The following is a 25,023-nucleotide window of genomic DNA, read 5'->3' on the forward strand; positions in this document are numbered from 1 at the left end:
TCCCTAGAGACACATGTTGGCCCCACCACAACCCATGCAATGTGTTCCAAACCAAACCATGGTCTCTTTTGCTCAGAATTTTCAGCCAACTCCGATGCCCTTGTGCATCAAACCATTTAGAGACGCTACTTTCCCAAAAGGCTCTCAAAGATTTCCACCTTTTGGTCTTGAAGCTCTTTTACCCTTCATCTTCTAAGTAACTCCAGGTGGAATATGCAGTAATAATATGAATTGCTTGATAAACGGAAGCTCAAAGATTTTAGGTGGAGCACAAGTCATTAAAGGTATAATTCTCATCATCTTTCAGTATATTCGAAATCACATGATTTGATTGTAGATTAATTTCTTTAGATCAAAATATTATATGCTAATCAGTTCATTGAAAATATTTACTAAACAAAAATGTTTGTAAGATCATGTTCATGAATTTACGTTTTTTTTTTGGTAGTTGTAATTTTTCAAAAATAATAATGTGTGGGTATTTTTACCATGGTATTCTTGGTTTAAACAACGAAGAATGCAAGAGTGAAGTGTGGCATGAACCCAATGAGAACCACAAAATCATAAAATAGAACTATTTGCTAGGCAATTTGTGACTGTGTAGTGGGATCCATGGTGGGAAGCTTGGTGGCATCACCACCCATCGAAAAATTCAACCCACTACTATCGCAGGAGGCACATAGGGACAAAAATGACATTTTCTGTGGAACACTACAAGGGACCTGTATGGATCCCTTGATCGCAAAAAATATTTAAAATCATTTTTTATAGCATAGTTGTGATCTAGATACGTGTTTTATAAATTTATTCTGTGAAAATATCACATCATATCACACGAGACCTTTTAGGGCCCACGAACATCTACCCATCCAAGTCACTCACAATCGGGCCCACGAACAATCTAAGTCACTCGAGAACACTCTCGAGGGGTCCTTTGGACCCCGATCTCTCCCTTTACCCTTTACTAGATTCACAAACACTCATCAGGCATATGAAGGCCCTAATGGTCGATATCACTCTGTAGAAGCTTGTAGAGGCCCGAATCATTCACATACACAATTAAGATAATGCGATAAATAATGAGAAATGAAAAACATGAATATATACAAAATTTCAAATGTCTACATAGTGCTGTCTAAAACTAATACAAAGCAATGTATATACTAGGTACTTTAAAAGTCAAATTAGGGGGGTTCGGTCTCATCCCCAGCGCTCTGCGTCTTCGGGATCGCTTCTGAGGAAGAGCCAGCTGCTGCACTAAAACTAGAAACCCCGGAGGAAGGTAAACCATGCATTCGTAGTCATCCCTCAACATCCGTGAAAAAAATCTTGGCATCTAGGGCAGCATTCCACTCAGTCGTCCTCACAAAGAACTTAGTGTTTGAAGCAGATGGTCCAAAAGAAGGAGAGGCTTGAAAAGAAAAACAAAAAAATTTAAACATAAGCTGAATAAATATATGTATTTAGAATATGGAACTGAATGACTATAGTAAATGTCTTAGTCGAGGAGGTGTTGGATGATGGGCAAAGGTGTTCGCACCGTCCTGACATCGATAATAGTAATGAAAAAGTCATAAGAAGAACAAATCAAAATAGGAGATAAATAAGTTATGATCTACACAAAGGTAGGGGAAAGAAATGTACAATCTTAGCCTACAGGCGAGACTCTTCGAGCTACCTGTTCCCTGATGCTGGCTACCTGCTCCTTAATCTGGGCAGCCTACATTTCCACCTTAGCTTGGGACGCCTTCCATTGTTTTCCATCTACACGGACCTAGAAGCCTGTGCATTGATAATGTCATAACCCTCTCATAGGTGACAAAGATTATCGGCTTGAGATCGAAAACACAAATAATAAGAACAACAAAGACAGGGAATCGTGAAGAAAATATATATGGAGTAAAATTTGTAACATGACAGCATACTCCTGGATCAGAACCCCCATAATCTCAATAACCCTGGCTCAAACGGTGATAATAGGCATAATGCATCCAATGGACGCCTCCTTGAGCCAATTCCAAAAGTCACCGTCCCTTACCAGACCAGCAACATCCACGCTTCTTTCTTGGGCTAGATACTCATCCACCGTCATAACCCTATAAATGGGTTTAGGTAGCGCAACAAGAATGCGAAAGTTCCCGTCGTATTGGAAGAATAAACGCTCCCCCTAGATAAAATGTATACCACTACTCATCAATGAAGTAGGGGTAACTGTAGACACCCCATTTTTGCACTCGCCTGATTAATCAACTCGTCAACCCGATTACAACGGTTCCCAATGATGGATGATTATTTCAATGCTTTATTTTGTTACCAGATATGTTTCAGAAATCTGGATGAGGTATCTCAAATTAACAAAACTGTAGAAACCACGCTACGCTAGAAAAATATAACCCCAAAAGCTTAGAAATCATCATTTTTCAAACAAAAAAAAGCTTCACGATAAAAATCACTAAAAAATGACCAAATTATCAAAATACCCCAATCTTAAAATATCCCTAGAGCTTACGTTATGCTTAGGAAAACCCTTTCGAACACATAAAATAACAAATCGAAACCATATAAATCATTTCGCCAATTTTAACAGAATTTGACAAAATTATGAAAATGCCCTTCATAAAGTTCATGACCATTTCACACAAAAAAATTTCATAAATGACACAAACCAATATTTCCATTGAATTCTTCACAAAAAATTGATTCTAAACATCCTAGAACATAAAAAACGACTTCAAACGCGAAAAGTCATCTTCGGGGGCAAAACGGTAATTTCACAATTTTTATAATTAAAATTTTTGAAATTAATAAATAAAATATTAAATAATTAAAGTGAAACATTAGAAAAATTAATTTAAAATTTTAAACTAAAAAAATCGATCAATCAGACTCTCAGGCAAAATTGTTGAGGGTTGCCATGATATTTATTCAAGGACCCCTTCCATTTGGGGGTCCAAAGAATTAAAGATATAATAGAGGGGGGTTATCCAAAAAATTAAAGTCAATCAAGCAAGACTAAATTCAAGGTATTAAAGTCAATCAAGTAAGACTAAAGTCAAAATTAAAGTTAATTAATTAAGACTAAAGTCAAAATCTTAAAGTCAATCAATCAAGACTAAAGTCAAAATCTTAAAGTCAATCAAATAAGACCAAAAGTCAAAATCTAATAGAGTTCTAATTAAATAATAACTCTATTTAATAGAGTTTTAACTAAAATATAACTCTACCTAAAACAATTCTAATTAAAATACAACTCTACCTAAAATAATTTTAACTAAAATATAACTCTAACTAAAAGAATTCTAATTAAACACTAATTCTATCTAAACAAACCCTTAAAAAAAATCTATAAATAGGGATCCTCACACCCTATTTTCGTATCAAAGAAAAATTCTTAAAAAAAGTAGGTCAAGAAGCCTCCACAACCTTCCCAAAATCTTAATTTTGAAGCCCCAACTCCTTACCTAACACCCATACTTCGATTTTAGCCTGAAAAATACCTAGAAGCCCTTCAAAAACACCCCAAAATCGATAACAAAATTCGAAGAATCCAGATCTAAGGAAGAGATACCTTGCCTCGGAGATTCGAAATCAGATCTGGAGACAGAATGAAGTAAGGAGTACGGTACCAGGAGCAGTTTTATCAAATTGAGGGAATAGAACGTTACTTTCGAAGGTAAAATCTCTTTTATTTTTCTATCTAGGTTTTGTTAGCAATGTAGTCTTATTTGGGATAAGTAGAGACTGGCATTGGCCGGACGGGATTGGTGCCTAACACCTTCCAACCCCGTAATGTGATCTCCGAGTTCAGTTTTTCTTTAGTAGATTAGTTTCTTTATCCGTTTAGAGTTAGTATTCGGTTCCTAGACCGTAATAACTAGGTGGCGACTCCCAAACCTCAAGGGTCAAAAGCGGATCCGCGCACCCCGCGGATCGAGGGCGCTTTCAGTAACGTTGTCGCCTAGTGTTATGCCAATAGGCGTTCCTCACCTCCTGCCTCTCGCTAACCATATGGGGAAGATCGCGAAGCATGGCGGAAAATATTTACAAAAGAAAAATATTAGACCACAAACATAGAGAACTTCAAGTTGAAATGACGAGGATAAATTTTAGATCGCTCACATATTAAAGATGACATTGATCAATGTGGATGCGAGCACTCCGAGGGTTGCTCTTGATTAACTTAGCGTCCTGGGTGGCCCAAAAGGCTCCCAAGGGATAACCCTCATCAGGGTAATGCCTAGTCGACAAGTAAAGAGGGAAGTAAACATGAATGAATATCTAAAGAAGGGATAACAGGTAAGAAGATCGGTACAAAATGAGAGGAAAAAATGATGCATAATTACCTCAATGAATTGCTAGAAGAAACAAGTTGCGATCCCGGCACTGCAAGGTGCAGTGATCTCCTTGGTTACTCGATCTAGGCCTACAAGAATAGTGCCATAGATTAAACTCCTCTAGTCGAAGTCACCAATGCGGTCGATGTCCCACATCATAGAGAGTAGGGCAATAGAGACCGAGGAGTCGTCCTTAAGGAAGAAGAAACTATCGATCAAGAATAGGAAATAGATGCAGAAAACAATGTCAAAGTCATCATCGCTGAAACGTGCAACTCTCTACCAATAAGTGTGAGAAGCCTTGTCTTCACCCTCCACAAAAAAAAAAAAAAAACTATTAGAACCTCAGTGCTAACCCAACCCATCTTCCCCACCATAGAGGTGGGGACCCTATAGATGCCCAACAGTTTGCCTACCTCCGGAACAGTTAGCAAGGGCTTTACGTCCATACCAATGCTAGTGATAATCACAAAGTCTAAAGGCTTGATGCCTATCTTCACCACCGACATATGAAACAAATATGCTTTCAGGAACCATCTCTCGACCAGGGCCAAGAAAAGTGGATGATCAACTCAGATAAAAGGGATCTATAAGAAGGTGCCAAAATAAATCGTCTAAAATTGTGTCCTAATCTCGTATAAAAATATGACAGTTATAAACAAGAATGCACTCCACTAACCTCGAAAGTTGGCTAACGGATATGGGATGGGGATGTCCAACTGCACCAACATCGATAAGTGTCTCCCCAGTCCACATAAAAGGGAGGTGTCAGGAACCCACTCACTTTCCTCAATAGGAATCTCAACCCTAGGGGCGTCCTATCAGACTTTGTCTTTACCAAAGTCACTATTAGTCTGGCCCTAGCCACTGGCAGCTCTGTTATTCCTTCCACTATTAGCTTGACCACTCTGACTAACAGCCTAGCCCTCAGCGAGACCATTCTATGAAATGCTAGCATTGTCCGTCCTACTCCTCAAAGACGAATTGGTAAACGAAGAAGAATTGAGCTTCTATAAAGGTCGGGCTGGCTTGGCTTGCCTCAATCATTATGCAGACCCCAAGGCAAAGTGATCCCTAGTTGCAGATCTAGCCTCATCTTTCTCATCAGAAAAATGTCGCGCCACCCAGGTCCTCCACTCTCTTCCCATCTGTAAGTAGCAGAGTTATCGAAAAATATCAAGAACCTATCCCTAATCAAATCGAGGTGGCCCATTTTACCAAACTTGGGAGAACTTATTCCAAACTCAATTGTAAAGCCCTCCTATCCCAGCCTACCTTAACTTACCCAACCACTTGTTCCTACTAATTAAAAGCCAATCCTACACCAATCTATCTATTTAAATGGATTAGCTCCAGTCTCAATTCCTTTTTCCACCCATTTAAACCTGTTTAACTCTGTCCACAACCTAACCCATCTTAAATCCAACACTAAAACACATCCATCCTAACTTATTCCTATTAAACCTAAAACCAAGAACCAGTTCAACCTACCTCAAAGTTGTTTTGTTTCATACACCCCCTCAACCAACCTACGATGATTCATCTACCTAACCCCTAGTTTCCCCACATAAGTCAAACTAAAAGTTTTCGATAACCCAATCAAACCCATCGAAAGGCCACAATGGGAATAAGAAGCATGAATAAATCTCAAATAAAAATATGATCAATGATATTGCAAAATAAAAAAAACATGCTACAAGGAAAAGGAAGAAAAAAAATAAGAATCCAAGATCACCTTAAATCCCTCACCAAGACAACCCAAACCTTTCCACTAAAACAGTCCCCAACCCTAGTGAAATCCTCCCTCCAAACATCTAACCCAAATCTTCACTTTATGAATTCAATTTATCATTGAGCCCCCAAAAAAACACCCTGTTCATGAGAAAAAATTCAACCCATCACCTTCTTCCTATCCTCACTAAACCTATGAACATTACCACCACCTTCGAAACACACCCAAAACTTGCCCTTAAATCCCATTCAAGTCACCCCAAATTCCGTACCAAAACAACCCAAATCTCCCCTCTAAACAGTCCCTCATGCCACTCAAAACGCCCTCAAAATTCTCCCTAAACCTTACTCAAATCATCCCATATAACCCCAACATAGTCCAAACTTATCCCTAGTCGAAAACACCCACAAGATTGCTCTTACCATACTCTAATATTGAGTGCGTCAACCCATCCAAACCCCATCACAAATCCAATTCGAAATACCATTGAAGTACCCTCAACAACCCTATCAATCCATGAAAACATCCCCAATTACAATCCAAGTCGATTAATTCTAAAACCTAATAACACCCTCCTCCCTTCATCAATCCCATGCCTTACAATCCCCTCTCATAAAAAACTTCAAACCCAACCTATTTAATCATCCATCAAAAGGTCCTACCACCCCCCAATTAGACAAACCAAGTCATCATCCACAGTTAAAAGGGAAAATGAGACAAAAATATAATAAAGAAAAAAGGGGGGGAGAGGTTTAAATGACTTACCTCAACCTAAGGTACCTCAATCCACAAACATTTTGACCCACCACCTCCCAAGAAGGGAAGACCCCAATGATCTAAGAATGATAGGAAAAATACCATTAAAATTTGAAGATGAGAAGAAAAGAAAAGAGAAATAAAGGGAAATCAAATGTAAGGAAGAAAACTAACATTCTCACCTCAAAGTCCTTCGAGGTCGTCCCAACCAAAATATCAAGCCCCAAAATGCCTTACCCACCAAAAATCGAAAAGAGCAATAAGGCCAAAGGAATCAAAGAAAATAAGTAAAAATGGCAAGGAAAATGGAAGTCAAGAGAAAAAATCAAAGAAAGTAGAAAAGTGGGAAGGGCACACAGGTTTTGAGCATTTGAAATCCAAACTGGCCCGTGCTACCAACATGGATAAAAGGGAACCAATTTCATCTGTGCTCCATGCACGGTTGGAAATAAATGCAGGTCATCCTTGTTTTAAGTACGGAGAACCAAATCTAAGCTTAATCGATGTACCATGCACATATCAATCAAAAATACAAAAAAAAAGAATTTTTTTACCAAAATTAAAGAAAAATAGATACAAAAAATAAAATAAAATAAAATTTGAAAAGAGTTTCAAAATAAAGAAATCCTTTCAAGATGCATTCAATTCCAATTTGTTGAAAAGTAATAAAAAATGTTTGAATTTCAAAACCAATCAAATTTTCAAGTTCGAGATCTCAAACGAGCTAAATGCCATGAAATCGAGAAATTAATAAGACAAACCCTATCAAATCCTGTGCTTGGGTAGCCATTTTCTAAAAAAAATCATCAATTCATTCGATGCTTTGAAATCGTATTTTTAACAAAATTTTCTGGCCTGTACAAACAAATGTTCAATCTATTTTTTTTATAGTTCTTTGTAAGCAACTCTTCCAAAGATGGACATCTGTAGAAACCCTAATTTACACAGGCCCTCAATCAAAAGGGTCCAAAAAGATCATTTTTCTAGTAAATCTGCCAATGGACCTAAAGAAACCAAATCTCCAAAATTTGACATTTTGATCAAGTCAAAGGTCCCAAAGACGCCCAAAGGTTCCATGGTTCTCTATCTCTCATCCCTCTAATCCCAAACTCAAAAATGACCTAAACCTACCTAAGGTCCACCAATATTCAATCCCCTAAATTCTATTTTAGCTTCATTTTAAAACAAATCGAATCTTAGCTAATGTCTTAACCTAACCTAACCCATGCCAATGCAACCCAACTCTAGCCCAAATCCTAGACTCAAGCCAATCCTAAGAACTAAACCCCCATTAAATCAAAAGCGTAATGCAATCAAGCCAAAACCTAAAGTTCATACCCTTACCCATATCCATACTCATGATCAACACCAATCAAGGTACATGCAACCATTGATCATCAAGGGGGACACTTGTTACAACCACCCTTCACCTCCCAAAATTTTTTAACAAACCCCATCATCACTCTCAAAAAAGTAATCAACACACACACATGTGATGACCTATCCCCATCACTCCATAAAAATCAACTCGACCCACATTTCTTTTCCTTAATCAACTCATCTAACACACCCCCCTACATCCTTGGAACACATGTCACCACCACCTCCACCCTTCCAAAATCTAATCACTTAATCCATTACACAATCCAGTCTCTTAATAAAACATCACACCCCTTAATGCCACCTAACATTCAACTTATATGGGTTAAAAAACCCAACCCATCTAAGTCAAGTCCCATCACTTTACATAAATATCCCTCTCCAACCTCCAAGTAACATCCCTCTCATACTTACACCTCATGCCATTACCTTCTAACCTTTTACCTTTGACATTTTTAACCCTAAAAATAACCCAAAAATCTTATAAATACCCCCTTTGCCTCTTGAAAAAGACTCATGTTCTCAAACCCTAAAAAATTAAAAAAAATCTCTAAATCTCATTTTACATAAATCACATTCTCTCTTGTTAACTTTTTTCTTTAAAAAAAAGCTCACATAACTTTACTAAGGACTCAAGAAATAAAAGGAAAAGAAGAAGTAGAAAGAAGGCCCAAGCCTAAAGATAGGTTAGACGTAGTATTGCTACCCCTCTTTCTCCTTTCACCTATTTAATTTTATTTTTAGAAAGTCTCTAAGATGTAATGTTCACCTTCCCCTACCTCCGATAGATCGGATTTCGATTTGGTCAAAAGTGTAGGATTTGTAATTACCTTAAAAAGAAAGTCATTTTAAACCCTTAAGCACCTTTGCACACATCTCACTATCCTCGTTTTGAGGTAATCGTTAATTGGATACTTTCCAACCCATGAGAATGGACCCATAACATTAGCCAACATTTTTTAAAACTATGTTCCCAAGGCATAGATTTTTATAAGAATTATCTCTTTCAATGAGATATCCCTATAATCTGAGCCAATAATAAATCCTTTCTTAGGGTATAAGTCGTCAATCATTCGACTCTTTTATTTATTTATTTCACTTTATCCAAATATGACGATGCCTTTCGAGGTTATCATCATTTGGCGGAAAGAGAAGGTTGCCTAATATTTTCCCCTCTTTCTAACCGAACCCTTACCTAAATCTTAGGTAGTCTGGTACTTTATCTGTACGAGAGTAACAATGATGCCAAAATGACATTTTTCTGAAAATACATTATGAGTGATCATTCAAACCTTTTTTTGTAAAAAAGAATGGTGACATTTCCAAATCCACATAGTGTTGATCTTCGGATTCGAAAATAAAGTATTTATAGTTACCTTAAGTTTGTGAGTTACTTTGACCTGTATACTAAGAATCTAGGTTGATTTGAGTTAGTTCTACCTCCCTTTCTGCCTACAATGTTAGGGAAGACTAAGTCTGATGACCTTTGACTTCCTTATTCATTTGATTGGTTGGTTAAAAGAAAAATAAAATTGAGTTGAATACATCTTGGATAATGACCAGTGAATTAGACTGGGTACCTTGAAAAAGACTGTTTGTTTTTCTTTAAAAATAAAATAGTAAAGAAAAAATGAACCATTTGATAAGAAGATTGAAGAAAAGTAATAAGAAAAGAAAAATCCCACAAAGAAACAAAAGGAGATAAGAAAAGTAAAAATAGAATGTTTTAGTAGGGTGAAAGCCATCATGTGTAAAAATGTGAATAACTATTAAGATGAATATCCACACTTCTCATTACTCTAGATTGGATACTTAGTTTGGAGTTAGACTTTAGTTTAACTCAGTCATTCTTTGTTAAATTAGAGGTTAGGAAATCAAGTCTCAAGAGTTCCAAGTCAAATTACATTTACATACAAGATTAATTGAAGTCTAAGATTTGTTAATAAGAGAAATAATAACTAGGACTTATACTAAATGTTACACCCAAACGATTGATAATATATTATTGACCAATGCTTTTAACTATAAGTTTTGACTTTGATTATTTTACTTCATAAATACTTGAATTTATTGGGTATAATCACAACAAACCCTCACGAATCAAACTTGTCCACTAGGGATTTAAGGGCTTGCTACATTCAGTCTAAAGACTTGTGAAAATGGCACTTTATTTTTTTATTTTTCTTTCTTTTGATTTTGCTATGCAATAGCAAAGATTTTGGGTTGTGATTAGTGTTTCAAATTGATTTATATAAACATTTCCCAAGCAATTATCACATTTTATGCCTTAATTATACTTTTGTTAGCAAATAATCATTTTTATGCTTCATATCATATCAGTACATGTTTTATCATATTAATTAAGAATAATTGCATCCGAAATTAAAAAATTAGAAAAATATGAAGATCTATTTTCAGTGATCACACGTATCAAATCCTTTCAGAATGAGAAAATTATCTATATATAGGACCCTGAGTCCATTGTTATTTTTCTTTCCTTGGCCAATTTCTCCCTTTAATTTTAAGTATCTTCCATCTTAGTTTAGGTTTAATTTTTCTATAAAGTTTCTTATAAATATTGAGAAAGAGAGAAGATGGTGTAACTTTGATATACAAATAAAAGAGCTCTTCTTCTATTTTACTTCTTCATTTTCTTTAGCATTGTTTATAGGTTAATTTTCCCTTCTATTGAAAAGGTGAATAAGTCTTGAGCAAGTTAAATTATGCATTTTAATTTCTTTCCTCTATTTTTTATTCTTAATGTTTACTAGATTATCTTCAAGGTCTAATCAATTCCTATTGATCAAGATCCATAGTTGACTACTATGCTTAATCTATATAGATCATACTTAGATAAGCTCGAGATGACTTATGCTTAAATTAGATATTAGGTAGTAGGATTCGCAGCTTTGAGTGAAGGAATCCTAGCCTTTGTATTATTTTAATTTGATTTTCAAAGCTAAATCTTCCAATCTAAAATGCATTAACATGTTCTTAGGTTGAGTTTCAGGAGGATTGAATTTAAATTATATAATTGTACTCTTGGTGAATCCTAATCTTCAATGAATATTTTTCAATTAAATTTATATTTGTCTTATTTCCTTTATTTTGTTTTCATCTTCAACAATGTTGAAATTTGTTTTTAATCTTGTTTTGATTCTTTTATTTTTGAATTGTAAGTTCCAATCTTATCTTTGTGGTTCGACCCTTTCTAACCCTATTGAGTAAGGTAAATTTTATTTGTTTGAATGAAACTTGCTACATCTACAAACCTATAATAATACATCAATCACAATAAAACATTAAGTAATTAGTACCAAACATTCGTGTGTGAATCATAGAAGTTGCATGCGTTAGATCATGGAGGTCATTATCTTTCAACCTAATTTGGTCGTAGTTTGCACGGTCAACTACAGAAGTTATATGCTCACATGTGGACCATAACAATTACATGCACTCAACCATGGAAGTCACTATATTTTTTATCTAATTGGTTATTCCACGATAATCATGAATATTAGATGTACGCGATATAGACATGAGATATTCATCTTTAAACCTCAATAATACGTTGTTTTTGTCACCATTCATTTTTAGAAATAGGTGTTAATGGGCACCCAAATCAATTTTTTAGAAAAAATCATTTTTCATGACAGTGTAATGACTCTCATTCATGAAAAATGTATGATTTATCTAAGATCTAGGTAAGGGGATTCAATTAGAGAATAGAGAAGATGTTAGGTACCCCATTATCTCCACTTAGGGTGGTTATCTTTTAGAATTGGTCATTTTGAATAGTTAACAAAACAACACAAATGCATGAGATGCATGAAGTGGGTGTGTGTACATGGTAGGCATGTAACTCTTTGAAAGATGATTTAATGTAGTATTGACATGGGAAATTTCCTATGGAAGAAGATATCCCATGGAGTCATCACATTTTACATAAGTTGAAATGTTGGTTTAGGATTTTAGAGAAATTTCATGGATGAAATTTTCTTAGATCCATAACCTTGATGCATACATGTTTAGCTAGAAACTTAGTGTTTTAACCCCATCAAGAGAGTTTCACATTTTTTCATCATGTCCAAGCATGTGTGGTATGCGTGCATAAGGGCTTCAACCTCCACATTTTCACCAAACCACCTCAAACATTTCATGTCCAAGGTTGAGGTTCAATCTACTTGGGATAAATGAGGATTCTCTATTACATCCTAAAGGTTTTTAAAATAAAATAAAAAAGGGATAGTAGAAGAAGATGCAAGCTTAAAAATAAACTATATCCTAACCCACATTGTCCTTTGATAGTCTTGAATGGACTTGAACCTTAAAAAATGAACTTGAGGGTAAAGTGATTTAGTTGAGGGTAGATGGTTAAAGAAAATGAGAGTTGTTGAGTTGAAAATTGGGAAATGAGAGAAGGTTAGAGAGATTTTGGTAAAGTTTTAGGTTGAGGGATAAAGGCTTGAGAGCATGAATTGCTCATAAAAAATGAAGTTATTTATAGAATTTTTTTTAGAACTTTTAGGGATAAAGTGGCCCAACCTGAAAAATAAAGAGAATGGACATGAGGTTTAAGTTATTTCTTTTTTGATTTTCCATTTTTATTAGGGTAAAGGTGGAATTTGTGAGATAAAATCCTAAAAACATATTTGGTCTTTGATATTTTGGTAAATAAAGGTGAGAGAAAAAAAATACTTTTGGGAGGGTGAGTAGGGGAGTGACATGTGTAAAAGTGAAGTAGTAGATAAAAAGTAGACCATGGTTCGTTTGTAAATAACCAATAAAGCAAGGGTGGATGCATATTTTTAAAATGAATAGATGGGAAAGCTCCATGTATGTACTTGAAGATTTCCAATTTTTAATAATAGGATTAGAAGTTGTTTAAATTTTAGAAATTTTTACCAAAGACCAAAGAGTATTTTTTTTGTTTGACTACACTTTTTGAGGAGGATGTTCTTGGATTTTTACAAGGAGAGTTGACCCTCCAATTAAGTTAGAGCATTGGGCATTGAGGGTTTATGAGAAACTAAAATGTGTTATCCTTAAGGGAATGAGTTTGGCATGGGCTTGGGTTTAGATATTTGGGCTAGGTTTGAAAATGGGCTTGGAGTTAGGTTAGGAAATAAATAATGGATTGGTTCATGGATTAAGGGATTGGGTATGTAATTGGTTAGGCTGGTGTGGATGGGCTAGAGACAAGGTTGAATATGTATGCATGTATGCATGAAGAAATGCACCAAGTGACAATTTTTCATGCAACGTGAGTCCATTGAAGGGATTTGGATTTTTAATCGAAATCAATTTGAAATTTTCAAAAATTCCTAACAGATTCATGTAAATTGGGGTGTCTACACTCGACTAATAAGGTCGCACTACTTCAACCCAATTGTCCTTGGTAGTACGTTTGGCAGTAGAAGCCATGCACTCATATGTTAACTACGAAAGTTACATTTTCAACAATAAAGGCCTCTCTCTGCTGGTTTGACCAACATGTTATCGTACTTTATCATGGAAGTTAGGTGCTTGTTGTTAACCACGAAGATTACATTATTTTGATAAGTGTATTGCAAAGGTTATATGTTATTGATTGCAAACATTGACATTACTCATTTTACATAATTAACGTACTGTTATACATGCCCAAGAAATAAATTAATTTATTAGCCATGTGGCAAACTAAATTTAGACAACACATCCTAAGTCATGTGCCACGTGGAATAACTTGTCATATATGTATCTTATTAAACCACCACATAAGCTAATTGTAGGCCAATCGGATTGAATCAGGATCCAATAGATTCTTCGGGCTGAATAAAGGGGTATGGTTTCATGGTTGGGGAGAAGACCCATTATGGATACTCTGCAATATGTGAGACTCACTTTGTTATTGGTGGGGGTATCTATAATTTGGTCAACTATGAGTAAAGGGTTCATGATGAGTCAAATTTAGATGATTAGGCTAATATACTTGCTATGTGTCATCAAGTCTTAATAAATACCAATCAAGTCCAAACCTAAATTTTATACCCTTACCCATATCCATACTCATGATCAACACCAATCAATGTTGCCATTAATCATCAAGGGGACACTTGTCACCACCACCCTTCACCACTCAAATTCTTCTAACTAATTCCATCATCACCCTCAAAAAAGTAAATCAACTCACACCCATGTCAAAACCTACCCCCATCACTCCATAAAAAACAAATCAACCCACACCCCTTCTCCTTAATCAACTCACCTAACACACACCCACACCCTCAGGACACTTGTCACCGCCTCCTTTACCCTCCCAAAACCTAATCTCATAATCCCTTACACAAGCTAATCTCTTAACCAAACACAATATCTCTTAACCCCACCTAGCATTCAACCCATATGAGTTAAAGAATCCAACCCATCTAGGTCAAGAATGACCCATTCCCATGACTTTACACAAATACCCTTCCCAACCTTCAAGTAACATCCCTTTCATACCTACACCTCATGTTATTACTTTCTAACCTTTACCTTTGACATTTTTAACCCTAAAACAACCCAAATATCCTATAAATATCTCCTTGTCTCTCGAAAAAGACTAATGTTCTTAAGTCCTAAAAACTCAAAAAAGCCTCTCAATCTCATTCTACTCAAGTCACCTTCTATCTTGTTAATTTCTCTTTTTTTTTTCCTAAAAAAGAAACTCACATAACTCTGCTAAGGACTCAAGAAGAAGAAGGAAAATAAGAAGTAAAAGAAAGGCCCAAGCCTAAAGGTGGGTTAGATGTAGTATTGCGGCCCCTCTCCATCTCCCTCTTCTACTTCCCCCTTTCACCTATTTAATTTTATTTTTAGAAAACCTCTACGATGTAGTGTTCACCCTCCCCTACCTCCGATAGATCGAACTTTGGTTCGGTTGAAAGTGAAAGAGTTGTAACCACCTTCAAAAGAAAGTCATTTTAAACCTTTAAACACCCTTTATACATATCTCACTCAACTCCTTTTGAGGCAATTGATAATTGGACTCAACCTATGAGAATGGACTTATAACGTTAGCCAACATTTTTCAAAACTATGGTCCTAAGGTTAGATTTTTATAAGGATTATCTCTTTAAATGAGATGATCCCTATAAATTGAGCCAATAGTAAATCCCTTCTTAGGGTACAAATTGTCAATCATTCAACTTTTTTTTTTATTTCTCTTTATCTGAAAATAACCATGCCTTTTGAGGTTGCCATCATTTGGTGGAGAGAGATGACTGCCTAGAACCTTCCCCTTTTTCTAATTAAACTCTTACCTAGACCTTAGGTAGTCCAGTATTTTATCCATACGAGAGTTACTATGATGTCAAAACAACGTTTTTTTCTAAAAATACATTCTAGGTGACCATTCACTCATTTTTTTTTTGTAAAAAGAAATGATGACGACTCCAAATCCACGTAGTGGTGAACGTCGGATTCGAAAAATCACATAGTTATTATTACCTTAGGTTTGTGAGTTACTTTGACATAAATACTAAGAGTCTAGGTTGACTTGAGTCAATTCTACCTTCCTTTCTACCTAGAATGTTAGGGAAGACTAAGTCTGATGAACTTTGACTTCCTTATTCATTTGATTGATTGGTTAGAAGAAAAATAGAATTAAGTAGAATACGTCTTAGACAATGACCAGTGAATTAGACTGGGTACCTTAAAAAATGTTACTTCTTTTTCTTTAAAAATGTAAGAGTGAAAAAGAAAACTGACCATTTGATAAGAAGGCTGAAGAAAAGTAATAAAAAAAAGAAAAATCCCACAAAGAAACAAAAAGAGATAAGTAAAGTAAAAAAAATAGAATGTTTTAGTAGGGTAAAAGTCATCATGTGCAAAAATGTGAGTAAACTAGAATATCACAGATAAAGTCCTTAGAGGTATTAAGATGAATATCCACACTTCTCACTACGCTAGACTGAATACTTAGTTTGGAGTTAGACCTTAGGTTAACCCAATATTCTTAGTTAAATTAAAGGTTAGGAAATCATATCTCAATAGTTCTAAGTCAAAGTACATTTACAAACAAGGTTAACTAAAGTCCAAGATTTGTTATTAAGAAAAACTAGGACTTATACCAAATATTACATCCAAACGATTAATAAAATATTATTGATCAATGCTTTTAACTATAAGTTTTGACTTTGATTATTTTACTTCATAAATGCTTGAATTTATTGAGTAGATTCACAGCAATTACAAGTCAAACTTGTCCACTAGGGATTTAAGGGCTTCCTACATTCAGTCTAAAGGCTTGCGAAAGTGGCATTTTATATTCCTACTTTTCTTTCTTTTGATTTTGCTAAACACTAGCAAAGTTTATATCCCAGGCAATTATCATATTTTATACTTAAATTATACTTTTGTTAGTAAATAATCATTTTTATGCCTCATATCATACCATTACATGTTTTATCATATTAATTAAGGTCAATTGCATGAATAATTAAATAAATTAGAAAAATATGAAGATCATGTAGTTAATTATGCATGCATCAAATCATAAGGATAAAAATGTACAAAGTGAAGCAATTCAGTCACATCAGAGTAATCAAGATTGAATCATAGAGCACTGGACCAAATATGATCCATTTTTGTTGCACGCTAACCGCATCATAGTGGACCTTAACCGTGCCACTATAAAAAGATGGTCAATAAGATTGATTTTGCATGGACATACTCCACACGTGAGGACAATCTAATTGCCAATGATCGCACGTATCAAATCCTTCCTATACGGGAGAGTTATCTATATATAAAACCCTAGGTCTATTGTAATTTTTCTTTCCTTAGCCAATTTCTCCCTTTAATTTTAGGTATCTTCCATCATAGTTTATATTTTATTTTTTTGCAAATTTTCTTATAAATGTTGAGAAAGAGAGAAGAGGGTGTAACTTTGATCTACCAATAAAAGAGTTCTTCTTTTATTTTACTTCTTCATTTTCTCTAGCAATGATTATAGGTTAGTTTCCCTTTCCATTGGAAAGGTGGATAAGTCTTGAGCAAGTTAAATAATGCATTTTAATTTCTTTCCTCTATTGTTTATGCTTAATGTTTACTAGGTTATCTTCAAGGTCTAATCAATTCATATTGATCAAGATCCTTAGTTGACTACCTTGCACCCTTTATGCTTAATCTTTATAGATCTAACTTAAATAAGCTCAAGATGGTTTATGCTTAATTTAGATATTAGGTAGTAGGATTCACACCTTTGAGTGAAGAAATCATAATCTTTGTATTATTTTAATTTGATTTTCAAAACTAAATCTTCCAACCTAAAAGGCATTAGCATGCTCTTAGGTTGAGTTTCAAGAGAATTGAATTTGAATTGTATAATTGTATAATTGTACTCTTGGTGAATCCTAATCTTTAATGAATTTTTTCCAATTAAATTTATCTTTGTCTTAATTCCTTTATTTTGTTTTCATCTTCAACAACATTGAAATTTGTTTTTAATCTTGTTTTGATTCTTTTATTTTTAAATTGTTAGTTCTAATCTTATCTTTGTGGTTCGACCCTTACTTGCCTTATTAAGTAAGGTAAATTTTATTTGTTCGAATGAAACGTGTTACATCTACAAACCTATAGCAATACATCAATCACAACGAAACATTTAATAATCAGCACCGAACATTCTTGTGTTAACCATCACTATGAACTAAGAAACAAATAGCACTCTCCCGCTTGACGGATCGAACACTCCACAACACGAAACTAGCAAAGCCATTCCGTTACTCATCGATCATTTAACGTGGGATCGACTGGCTAACTGTTAGGATTTTTACATTACACGGTGTGATCAACTCAAGCGGGTCTTTCGGGCCGGGATCCTAACCAGTACCATGCCTCCCGAGATTCCTCAGTACATATGGGTTGGGGATTACAAGAACACCCCGCTAGTCGCGTCCCCATTCCAGTTAGGACAATGGGTAAGGAAGGCCTTCTTCCTGGTCTGCAGAGTCGTTGGAGTCGCCCTCTGGTTATAGATCAGATCGGAGATCAGAAATCGTAAGTCAGAGAACCCGAAGTCAGACGCCCGAAGCCAGAAGTCACATACCTGAAGTCAGAAACCTAAAGTCACAGACAACGAAGATCTAAAGGATCGGGAGCCAATTACATACACTAGACCACGGAAAACACTATATTTTCGACCTATGGTTATTTCACGATGATCATGAATATTACATGTGCTTGATCGCCAAAGTCACACTACTTCAACCTGATAGTCCTTGATAGTACGTTTGACAGTGGAAGTCGCGCACTCATATGTTAACTACGGAAGTTACATGTGCATGACCATAGATGCCTCTCTCTGCTGGTTTGACCATACATGTTAGCATACTTTATCATGGAAGTTAGGTTCTCGTTGTTAACTATGAAGATTACATCATTTTGATATGTGCATTGCAAAGGTTGTATGTCATTGGTTGCAAATATTGACGTCACGCAATTTACATAATGAATGTATTGTTATATGTGCCCAAGAAATAAATTAATAAAAATAAAAATCATTTTCTGAAATCAATTTTATGGGTGCTTGGTTACAAAATGCAAATGATTTGCATTGCAAAAAAATAAAATAAATTGAATTGATCACCTAATTCTTCAGAAATTTCAGCAAATGAATTGCAACACAAAAGTTACCGCAAATCATTTTCAAAATTATTTGACTCTAGCCTACAAATCTCAAAATTAATAAAATTCCCCTTTTCAAAGAAATTTATTAACTTAAAAACATACCTTGGATAATTGATTAATGTAATAGGCACTCAAATTTATCAAAATACCCTTGATCAAAGACGCACTAAATTGTGTTTCAGAATTATAAAATAACCTTCATCAAATAAAATTTTAAATTAGAAAAGTAGCCCTCCAGTACTTTCTATAATATGAATTCACAAAATACATCTCATAAAAGATACATTTACTCACATATGAAAATTACAAAAATACCTCTCATCACTATTTTTTTTTTTTTTCTGATGGGTAAACTGGACTTGAACCAATGACCTAAAAGTTACTTTGCAATGTGTCAAACCAACTAAGCTATGCCTCGTCATCCATGTTATTACTAAATATCTTTCAGGGTACTTTTATAAAGAATAATGTTAAAGTGGCCTCAGTCTGGAACCTCATATCGCACTTTTCGACGTGAAAATGTATGGGAATCATAGATACTTTTCATCGAGATACGAGTGAAAAAGCTTTCACGTTTCCTATCCACTTTCACATCAAGAAGTGTGATATAAAGTTCCAGCTTGAGGTCACTTCAGCACGACTCTTTCACAAATTCATATGCATGTTATTATAACAAGCAATAAAGGTATTTTGTAATTTGAATAGTTTCTTTAATGATGGGTATTTTTTGTAATTTCATTATGTAGATTACTAAATCTTTGATAAGTATATTTTTTTCAAAATTCATGTGTATGTTGATGCAACAAGTATTGAGGGTATTTTTATAATTTAAATAAATCCTTTGATGAGGTCTAGTAAGTCAAAATTGTTTTCATATTTTATTTTAACAAGAAATCACTATAAAAAATATTTCATTGCAACTGTCAAATAAAAACAAAAATGATTTTGCAAGAGATTTTGCGAGAATGTAACTTTTTTTTCCCAATAAAAATGCAAAAGATTTGCAGCACTTTTTGAACTGCAAACTATTTGCTGAAATTTGTGAAGATCTTAAGAGGTTCATGCAAATAATTTGCAAAGCAAAAGAATCTCCAAATTAATCATTTGCATTTACAAATGATTTGCTTCATACCATGGACAAAACAGGGCCAATTGGACATTTTTATTGGGAAAAAAAACTTCCATTATCAGGCCAGTAGTTTTCCACATATTTTTTTAATTGAAGATATAACAAAGAATCTAATCTAGATGTATCAGCATTCATACATTTGTGATATTAAAGGAAGCACTCTGCCCCCACATTATCTCCAAATACACCCCACTTAAAAAAAAAATAATAATAGTAAATAATAGATGCATTTGGTAGCTTTGTATTAAGCCCATCCAATAGTTTCTTAACAAACTCATCCCACTTGATTGGTAACATGTTGCCGAGGGGGTTCAATATTCCATGATAACCTCCGAGTCGGATTCGGTTCCAGATATGAATCCCGATAATAAAAAAAAAAAAAAAAAATAGCATACGTATATGAATATTCCAACCCGTTTAAGCCCTATAATGCCAAGTGGGTTCAATTTTTCCTGGTAACCTTCCACTGATTGGGATGCATTTTGAGAAAAGGAAAATGATAGTGATTTTGAAATTCACTCCGTTTCACACTTTGCTGATGTGGATGTGTTTATAGAATCATATATGCTTTTCATTGAGATACAATCATGATAAAATAAAATGCGTTTAAAATGCAACTTGCATTCCTAACCATTAAAACGAAAAAAAAAACACGTGACTTTTTAACTTGTAATAAAAATAGTTTTTTTTTTCCTTTTTTTCAAATGGAATAAAATTTGACCGTTTTGTCTCTTTTTTTTATATATTATTTTCATTGTTTTTCTCTTTTTTTTTACCCCGCTTTTAATGTTTTTAAAGAAATGTTTTCCCTTGCCGATTTAAACCCGCTTTTATAGTTCTGTGCACACCTTCACCTCAGCAAAGTGCGAAATAGAGTACAGCTCAAAGTGACACTCTTGAACTTATAGTTCTGTGCACACCTTCACCTCAGCAAAGTGCGAAATAGAGTAAAGTTCAAAGTAACACTCTCGAAAACATGTAGGAGCATTGACAGGCTCATATTAAATAGGTTGCATGTACGAAATAAATATAAAATTGGAGAGATTTTTCTTTAACCTAAGAAGTCCAATATCATTTGTTTTCAATCTAAGACGCAAGTTTGTATTTTCTTTTATTTTTTTATTGATAATTTTAGACAAGTTATTTGACTGTAGGACTAATTTTAAGGCTATATTTTACTTGAGAAAAACATCAAATGCCTGGTATAATCTCAACTATTTTATTGATCTCATTGAAATGTATGCTATTGGAACAATTATTCACTTTTCTTAAACCACAATGACATTGTACTTAACTTCGAAACTCTTACCTTTACTTCTCATGTATTGTTTGTTTGTTTGTTTGTTTGAATACCTTCAATGAAAATGCCCATCTATTAGGCTCTCATTAGTTTCTCTGTTTAATCTCCCTTACCTGGGAGGGGTTTACTCCCTGCTTCTACTTTTCAAAAATTGATGTGAGGTCATCTGAAAAGCTGTTATCTGGTGGTGCGCTCATCTGCAATCACTCAGAAACCAAATACATCTGTAAGCAATGTTACCCAAGTTATGGTTGACTAATACATACATAATCAATAAATGTCATGTAGTATAAGCATGGTTTCAAAAACTCCGATTGACGTACCATCTCGTTCATGGTCGAGAGACCAAGTTGCCTCTGATTAGACAAACCATTTAACTCCGTTTATATTTATTTATGGGTATTTTAGAAACACCCCTTGAAAAGCTGGTGATATTATTAGGTTTACCCCCTTGACTGTAAGTCAACCTTGCTTTTTTTTTTTTTTTCTCTTGATGATTTAAAAGCAAAATTTTGATCAATTAATTTAAGTATTTACCCAACATTTTGAAAAACATCAAAATTTCACCATTAAATCATCAAGAAAACACAACGTTGACTTATGGTCATGGGGTTAAGCCTACGCTTGCATTTTGCAAGGGGGTAAACCTAATGGAGGGTGTTTCTAAAATACCCTTTATTTATTCATATATATATTTATATGAAAATAATTATAATTTTTTTTTTTATATATAAAATAAGTTAGTTTAGAAAATGTTTAATCATAAAATTATATTTTACTTAGATAATAAATATTTAAATTTTAAAAAATTTAATTATTTTAGTTATAAATATACAAAATCCCAGTTGACTTGGATGATACCCAGACATCTATCCATCCCGTTCAAGGACGATACCCAGATGACTCAGGCGAGTCATCTAGGTCTCGTATGAGATTTAAAAACATGAGTATAAGAAAATATATTACCGAGGTCAAACAGCAAAACTCCATATTTTTTGCCATATGTTACTTTGGCCGGCAGGAGTAGAAACATGTTTGATTATCTTTTCCGATGAGGGCCCCATTTCCTGGACTAATTTTACAGATTCTGATAGTCGATTGAGAAGGTTCATCAATGCAATTACTTCATTCCTTTGCAGCTGCAGCTGAAACATAAACAGGAGAATTTTCAATGAAGTTTAGAAGAATCTTATATTAGCTATTGGAAGTACAATAAAAACATACTCAGGTTTATTCACCATTCAAATTCAATAATTGTTGAAAGAAACAAGGATTATATTAAATCTAAAGCAAATCAAAATAAGCAGATTATTTGGATCAAGATATAAATAAATACTTCGGATGGAAGCCATTCAAAAATCTAGTGAATCCACCCAAATTCAACTGGAAATATGAGAGAAGACGACCCAGTTCGTGATCAAGGGTTGAGGAAGCACCGGGGCCGAACTCATTCTTCAAAAGAATTGGAGACTCTAGGGAGCAACACCATAAAGGCTATAAAATGTTTCTTTTGGTCCAAGATGCCTTTCTCGAAGGAGAACCCAATGTTCATCATTTTAATTCCAAGGTTCGCAAATCCAGTGAATAACAACTTTATTTTTCAACAGATTTCATTTTGACTTAAGGCTGCTGTGGCTAATTGATAAACACTTGCCGAGTTTCCTGTATGAAGGAAGATCTATAACAAAAACGTCTTCATGATCCATGAACTGGCAAGTGGTAAAAGAAACAAGGCAGCCTTATTACTTTTAGGGAATTCTCATCCAATTTTAGGGTTTGATCCAATAACTCCCTATTGGTTTCAGCCATGGAGACAGTTTAGGGGATTTCATAGATGAACCAACTCAACTCTAGAAACTCTTTTCTTTCCTCCCACAATTTCTTTTTTTTTTTTTGGTAAGTTAAATATATTGAAAAGAGGACAAGAAGTCCTTGCAAGGAGAAAACAAACAAACAACAAGATAAGCAATTACTCCCTAACTATATTTTCCCATCTAAACAGAAAATCTTCAGAGAACAAACTCCTAAACTCCTTAAACTGCTTACACCAGAAGAATAACAAACCGAAAATACTAAAAATAAGCTCTTGCAAGTTGCTCTCCTTCCAGTACACAAGTTCCTTTCCTTCCACAAACTCAACCAAATTGCAAAGGGAATTAACTTCCACAGAATCTTCCACCCATTAGAAAGAGAAAGGGCCTTCCAACTAAAGAGGAGGGAGACAACTGAACCTGAATGACACCACGGGACGTCAAACAAGAAAAGGAAATGAGACCAAACACCGAAAGCCACCTCGCAATGAATAAGAATATGATCCACAGACTCACCACATGATTTGCACAAACAACAAAAATCAACCAAGATAAGACCCTTGCGCCTGAGGGAATTGACTGTTGGAAGCTAATTCAAAGTCGCCAACCACATAAAAACGACACTTTGGAAGGAACCTTTGAGTTCCAAATCAAAGAAGAGGGAAAGAAAACCTCGTGGTTATCTTCAAGAATCGAATAGAAAGATTTAACAGAGAAGCGACCATCTTCATTGCTTTTCCAAATCCACCGATCCGCCCTATCCAGTGAAGGACCCATGGTGGCTAATAAATCAGAGATAGCAATAGTGTCCTCAATCTCCCAATTATTCAATCTTCTTCTAAGACCAAGCCCGAAATCACCCCTCTCGTTAGGAACCAAAAAGGTAGAGACATGCATTCTTTTCCTTAAGAATATCGAATACAACCAGCGGAACAAAAACTTTAGAGGGGTACCGCTACACCACCTATCCTCCCAGAAATGAATGCGATCCCCTAGCTATCTGTTTTGGTCATGGAGAAATTTCAGGGTGTGATCTAATCCAATATGTTTTTGTCATGGAGAAATTTTAGGAAACTCAAAGTTCTCCCTCCCTTGCCTAACTGTTTTCAAACCATTTTTTCCTTTCAGTAATTGACATACTATGTAGCAAAAAAAATAAACAACGAGACTTGTCTCGTTGGAGAGTGGTGGGGCATTTCCCCAACCTACCCCTATTATTTCCCCAACTTCAAATAGATGTAACAGAAACACTGATTGTGTCATTGTTCGAAAACAAATATGAAGTGTCACCCTCCCCCCTCTCACTCAATGACCATATTGTCCTTTTTGAAGCTGCCACATAACAAAAAGTTGATATGCTTGCCATTGTTTGACTCTTAAGAAATGTCTCACTTCACCCACCTTCTCAGACAACCATTTTGCCATCGTAATTTTTGTAGTTCATATACCATGTAACAAAGACATGGGCACACGTGTCGATGTTCGACACTGGTATGACTTGTTGGGCCCACTGACCCTACAAATACTGTATGTCAACCATACTTAGAACTTTGGCATTTAACAAAAATACAATATCGGACTAAATTAGTTATAATTTGGAAATGTCCCTAAACAGTTCGTATAAAAATTCAGCAAAAAATTCGGGAAATGGAAAAAATACGGTAGGAGAATAGTTCAAGTATAATTCGGGTTCAACACAATAAAAACTTTTGAAATTTCAGCTATAATTATTAAATAATCAAATTATATTATCTTTCATATAAACCAGTATTTAATCAAATAGATTAAGGCCCTGTTTCGATACAAAGTAGAACGAAGGTAAAAAGTAGTGTCATTTTTCATTTTAAAAAGTTGTGACTTTTACATTTTAAAAATAGTTTTCTGCAATTAAACAAGCTTTTTAACTCTTCTACTTTTAAAAATGTAAA

At 34.7% G+C, this 25,023-nt stretch overlaps 1 long non-coding RNA gene across 1 annotated transcript; it reads right to left on the minus strand.

Annotated features, from left to right (window-relative positions):
- Nucleotides 1-21,180: 21,180 nt before the first annotated feature.
- On the minus strand, nucleotides 21,181-25,017 carry LOC147387983 (uncharacterized). The gene is made up of 2 exons (XR_015171466.1): nucleotides 22,251-25,017; nucleotides 21,181-21,481 (listed from the first exon to the last, which is right to left on the minus strand). It is a non-coding gene; the product is annotated as an uncharacterized LOC147387983 (long non-coding RNA).
- Between the last annotated feature and the right edge of the window lie 6 nt (nucleotides 25,018-25,023).

Source organism: Akebia trifoliata, chromosome 13 (assembly GCF_017979445.1).
Source record: "Akebia trifoliata isolate Shusen 1 chromosome 13, ASM1797944v1, whole genome shotgun sequence".
NCBI classification, from domain to species: domain Eukaryota; kingdom Viridiplantae; phylum Streptophyta; class Magnoliopsida; order Ranunculales; family Lardizabalaceae; genus Akebia; species Akebia trifoliata.